At 45.2% G+C, this 6,369-nt stretch overlaps 1 protein-coding gene across 1 annotated transcript in view; it reads right to left on the bottom strand.

The window, feature by feature from the left end:
* Positions 1-6,369, bottom strand: part of CTNNA3 (catenin alpha 3) — a 417,013-nt gene that overhangs the window by 222,345 nt on the left and 188,299 nt on the right. The gene's annotated exons all lie outside the window — the stretch shown is intronic.

Raw genomic sequence — 6,369 nt, forward strand, 5'->3', positions numbered from 1 at the left:
GCAGCCCCCGAGGCCATGAGGTAAAGGCTGTTACCGGGTTTCTTTGGGGTTGTTTTTTATAGTTTTTATTGTTGCTGTTGTTCTGTCTTGTTACATGTAGACACAGACACACTCACACACACACACACACACACATATATATATTTTTTTTTTCCTAGTACGAAACTGTTATTCTGTTTTCCCATACTTTTGCCTGGAAGCACCCTAATTTTCAAAGGGAGGGGTCATCTTTCCATTCCAGGAAGGTTTCCACCTTCCTTGACGTATATTTGTCTTTTAAACGAAGACAGACAAATCGTTCTTCCCAGACAAGCAGAGTTCATGGTGATAGCTCAGGATGTCCCAGTGGTCAGGCCACCCAAACCCCGGCAGTGCTGGCTGGACAATCAGACAGTAGGCGTTCTTCCAGCAATGGCATCCCAGCCCATGAAGAATGGGAAGCATTCACAACAAGCCTGGGTTTATTCTAGCCTGATCTCTCTTGCACCTTCACACAGACTGCAGGCACAATCACAAGCAGAGCCCACCAACAGGGCCTTGCATATCACCCCTACACATCTCCAGGGCACTTATGGTGGGGATCATTCATGCTCTGCAGGTTGAAGCACTAGGTGGAAGACGTAATTAATTTTTACTTCCATGATCATTCATCCTCTAGCACCTTCTGCTGCTTCTACTCATACTAACTTTTCAGGAAGATGCTGGAGGATAAGCCTGAATGGAACAACACTAAATCCACTGAAACAGAAGTGGTCATATGAATTGCAGAGTAAGTAAAACGATAGCTTTGCATCTCATGTGCTGTCTCTGGAGGATGAGACTGAAGCACAGGCTGCTTGCCCTTGACAGGAAAATTAATCCACAAACACCAGAGGTTTATGTCCAAAAAAGAGACAGAGGAGCCCTGTAATTTTATTCAAATACAGGGAGAGGCCATGGGGCATTTCCCCTGGTGTCTCTCAAAATTTGAGGATGCAGCCTCCTTTTTGTCCTAATTTCCTGGCCGCATGTCCATCTCTCTTCCCCATTGCCTGAGGTACTTCAGAGGCAGAGACTTTGCAAAATGTCTCATACCTGAAACCCCCTTCTAATGTATAACCCTCCCCCCCTTTTGTTTTCTTTGTGGCAATCCGTGGAATTCCTATGGAATTTATGATTCCTTCCCATTGTTTCTTTCGTCTCTCAGTATCCAGTTTTATTTATCAGCAGACTTACAGTTTGTCTGTGAAGAAAAGTCTCTCATTCCATTCATCAATCAGTAGAATCCTTCCCATTGTTTCTTTTATCTCTCACTGCTAGTGTTACCTACCAGCAGACCCACAGTTTGTAAAGACAAATCCCTCATTCCTTTCACCCTCAAACAGCTTCAAAATCACAGGACAAAAAGTCAGCCTGGGCACAGTTATGTGTCCAGTGCCTCATTAAGGCTAAAGGACGTTTGACTGGTCACAAAACATCCAGGCCTGGATGCTGTGAACAAAGGTTTGTGTGCAGCCTTCCCTCCCCCAGGGCAGCCAGAGGCCCCTGTGAGCTGTCCACAATGGTAAGGCTTAAGCACGAGTGCCCAGCTGGAAAAGCTTCCTTCCCCAGCAGTGTGTAAGTGTGCATGAGGGAAGCAATAGCCCGAGTGGCCCTGTGCCAAGGCCCTGAGGGACCCGCTGGGCACACACACTGACAGATGTGTCCTGGTGTCCTCTGCAAGCCGTCCCACATCACAGGGCACACTGACCCCCAGAGTGGAGCACGGCTCCTACACTCCTCAGCTTCCTGGTGAGTGTAACACGGGATCCTTTCACCCTCACACAGGTGGGGGAGACCTTGCAAAATAATACATCCTAGCAGAAGGGCAAGAGAGTATTTCAGTTTATCCATCTCCCTCACCTACCATTGACCACCACGCTCCTTTAGGGCAGTGTAGTTCAACTCCTGGGATAAAATCCTCTCTAGTCTCAATCCTCGTTCCCTAATTCTTCAGAACATGTTCTGTTGCCTCGATTTCCCTTGCCTGCTTGTTCCTTGAACCTGGCTTTCTCACACTTCCCTCTCCCTGTGTCTGCCTTCAGCCAGCGCTGCATCCTGAGTTTCCCTGTGCCATCCCACGCTCTGATATTTACCCTGGGAGTTACACGCCCCCAGCTCTAATCTGATCCTCATGGAACAGCAGGTTCATTTAATCACCGGCTCAGAAACTGCAGACACATTTTATTAGACTTATCTCTCCTAACGATACAGTGATAGCATACCACAGCACCATTGAGAGCAAGCTACTACTGCTAACCCAGCTGACTCCTGGCTCCTTTATAGGGGAATAAAGCCAAGGGAACGACACACTGTGTCACTTCATAAACCCAAACAGAACACAGCGCGGCACTTGCTAACTACAGCTCCCCAAAGGGATGTGTGATTCACACATAAAGGCACTCCCAGACCCGTGAGCTCTGTCTGTGAGCAGAAAAAGCTGTATTCTGGTCTAGTCTGAATTCCAAAATTTGTGCACTATGAACATAATGCCCTGTGTCTAGAAAAGCTCAGAGTGCATTCCTGAATGTACTTCTCATGGGAGTAACAGAAACCTTTTAATTTTTTTTTCTTTTTTCTTCTCTGTAACATCATCATTAAATGGATTTTAAAGAGTAAGCACAGAATATCCTGAGGAAGGCTAAGGTGAACCATGTGACAGAACAGAGGAAGGCTTTTGATTGATTTGCATGGAATCCTACTAGCACCTGGTTTCTTACACTCTGGGAAGTTTACATCACTTCCCTGCCCCCCCACTCCCGTTCTACTGACGCCTGATAATTGTCACCCTCCCCTTTTGAAATGTACTTAGCAAACAGATGTACCTGGCTATCACAGGTGCCTTCTCATAATCCTAAAAAATGCACAATTTGCTGATTCCCCTTTTCTCTGTGCAAAGTTTAAATTCCAAACCAGCTCTGGAGAAGAACAGGCTTTCACAGTGAATGCCACCTTTTCTTTCACAATTTACAATTTTGGCTACAGTTCATACTAAGCTTTCCATAGGGAAGTTTCATCTAGGTACAAAGAACTCAGGCAGAATGAATGGAAAAAGAAAACACACTATAATTTAACCACGTAAGAAAACCCAAAACCAAACATGAAATTAAACTGAGTCAAATTAGTGCAAAATCAGATAGCAGTGAAATAAATCTAGAACAATACCCAGATAAAAAAACCTACTGAAAGTTTAGCACCAAGAGCTATGACTACCTCAGCATAGTGCATCATTTCCAAACAACTGTGAACTTCTCTGTTATGCAGACAAAGAAAACTATGTGTTCATCACAGGCTCTGCCCAACACATCTCTTTTCATCTGAATGGATATTAAGATTATCTAGTAAAACATTTACCGCTGTATTTCCTGATCTATGCCACTTTCCCCTCAGAAAAAGCCCAGGAAAAAATTAAGATTGGTCATGGAGTCATAAAACTCCAAACTTAGAAGCATCTCAGGTTCTGTGGTGTCTCAGTTTATGTTTAGGGCAGAAACCCCAAAACACCGACTTGACCTTTGTGTTCAAGACTACACAAATAAATAAAATATTTTTCTTAAGAGGTTTTTCTTTGCAGAATAGGCTAAAATACTTTTCTCTCAGGCAGATGGAATAAGGTTGTTGCTGAGCACTAATGTTCAGTCAGCACGAAGGCACCGGGACCTCGGTCACTTGCACCTTCTGGCTCCTGCTGCTGCCTGGAAACCGCTGCTCCAGGACTGGACAGGAGGCAGAGGGGAGGCTGCAGCAGCAGTCCTGCAGAATGGATGCACAGGAACTGACACAGAGCACAAACTAAAACCACACCAGGCAGCAGCAGACTCCTGGGTCTGGGCACTCAGGAGTTATGGCATTAGTTCCAATGGAAGCTTTCCACAGCTCACCCATAAGAGAATCCAACCACTTGGGCCTCGAGGTCTCGTTGCCCAGTTCCATGAGTTGAATGGTTACCCCATGGGGGGGCACTGATAGACAAGGTGTAGCTGATACAAGGCAAAGGTATCTTCTGATGTAAAACACAGCTTTAACTTAATTCTTTATTTGTCATAGTTTATATGGGCAGACTGGCCTAAAATTTTATAAGAAATGTTTCATACTGGGATTTGTTTCATACTGGGAGCTTTATTTCCACAACTGGAGAAGAACTTATTCTGCTATATAAAGATACAGAAATGTAATCTTAAAAAACTCTGGCACTTTTCCTGCTTGTGTAATTCAAAAAGGATCTCAGTAAAGAAAATTCAATTTGGCAATCCATTAACATAGATTTGATGCTCTCTCTGTTCATATCTTGATGTCTCACCCCTTTCAGAAAAATGAAAATAACTCTTGGTAAAGAGTGGCTGTTCCCTCTTATTAGTCCAGTATATTGGCAATTATTAAAACCCTAGGAAAGCTGCGGAAGCTCTGCTGACTCATGGTGGCCAATAACTTATTTGTTAACTCCATAACCAAGGTGGAGGAGGGAGAGAAAGAAAAAAAAGAAAAGCCAGAGAACAGGCAAAGTTTGGGAAGAAGGCTGTGTGCCAGCCGTACACTAAGTTGCATCAATTCTTCAGGAGAAAGGATCTGGATGATACTGGAAATTTTACATGCTGTGTTTGAACCAGGTGAAGAGACAAACCTTATTTCAACCCATTTAAGTTTAGGAACCTAAAAGAGTCATTTCAATAAGAGTTTACCTCTCTCAGACATCTACTGTCAACGGAGGAAGAGCAGCAGTTCCAAAAGACAAATTGACTTACCAAAGGTCTGAGCTGTCTTCTTCCTGCTCCATCAAGAACAGAGACAAGCCAAGGCAGTGATGGAAAGCCTATACCAGGAGACCAGACTGGCACGTGACACTGCTGTCAGCAGAAGAGCTCAGTTCCCACTACACTCTGCAGTTTGTCACTGCTCCTCGACCCTACAGAGCAGACTGCAGAGCCCCAAACAAGCTGCAGCAGAGCACGGGAGATGGTGAGCTGATAGGGATTAATGGAGCAATTAACCCTTTCCCTCTCCACCAATCTGCCCCAAAGAGAAGAACTCTCACAGAATGTGCCATGACGCAGGAACGTATTTCTGACATGAAAGATGTTAGTAGGTGTTAGCCAGGAATGACTGCACTCCTCATTTGGGAGCTCTGGTTTGGTTCATTGATACTTGTGGGATTACTGTAAACCTGAGGTCATTCACAGCCTAAGTAGTAGCAATAGTGGCATTTTAATGCCTGGAAAATTTTAGATTTCACCTCATTTTAAGTTATTCTATTCTCATAGCAGTGAATAATTAGGGAAAAGCCAGAGCACATTATTCGAAGGGTACAGATTCTCTCCCAGAAAGGCAGAGTGGTTCTCAGCACTGTCTGGCTGCATTTGAAGACTGCACTCTGCGCTCCTCTTCTAAGGAGCAGCACAATTCTTCCCAGCCCCCTGCCCATTCCTGCACAAAAAAGAGCCAGGATTTTCCACTTGCCCACCATCATCTGTGATCACATATTTCACAGTGAAGGAAGGCTGCCAGCATGGTGGATTTGCTGTAACACCATCTTACCCTTGCTCTGCCCAGATGAGAGCGTGTATTTTTTCCCCACAGCACGCAGGGAAGAAGGGAAAACCAAGGAAAGACAAGGTGGCTCTCTTGGTGGTATTTGATGACTGTAGAGCATCACACATATAAAAAGCTCAGCATTACTGTACCTTCACATAAAATCCTGTCCCTGTCCTGAGCAACAGTAAAAACAATTCACCTCATTAAGGTACTACACCAAGCTGCGTAGTCACTGGCTGTAAAGGCTCTGGAAGCCTGTGCTTGAAGTGTTAGCTTTGTGGAACAAAGTGACAGCAAGTTGGGAAATAAATGAGCACAGTACTCTATTCTAACCTCCTGGCACTGAGCCTTTTAACAGAGAAGAAAAAAGCAAAAATGGAAAATGTCAACCCCAAAATCATTTTTCACATTGTAAAAAATAGAGTCCACTCTAAAGCACTTGATAAGAGACACACTGAGGGGTCTGAAAAATAGTGAGTGGAACAAAAAGGTTATGTGAACACATCTAATGTAATAAAAAAAAATCTTTCCCACCAAAAATTTGTATCTATGTCCTACAAACGTCACGTCAGCCCTTAAGATGAAAGTCTCCGCAGCTGCCGCTGAGCTCTTGAGCTCAGGGATGCAGGGCAGCGCTCAGGAGCACGCAGCGGGTCGGGGCAGCCCGGCACCCCGAGCAGCGCACACGGAGCTGTGCACACCGCGCAGCGAGCAGCGCCCGCTCTCCCGGGAGAGCTCGCTCATTTGCAAGGGAAGGCAGGCACTGCACATGCCCGCGGTGCCGCTGCCGCTGGGGGCAGCTTTACATAAGGCTGCGCCCGG

The sequence above is a fragment of the Geospiza fortis genome, unplaced genomic scaffold (genome assembly GCF_000277835.1).
Source record: "Geospiza fortis unplaced genomic scaffold, GeoFor_1.0 scaffold614, whole genome shotgun sequence".
Taxonomy (NCBI): Eukaryota; Metazoa; Chordata; class Aves; order Passeriformes; family Thraupidae; genus Geospiza; species Geospiza fortis.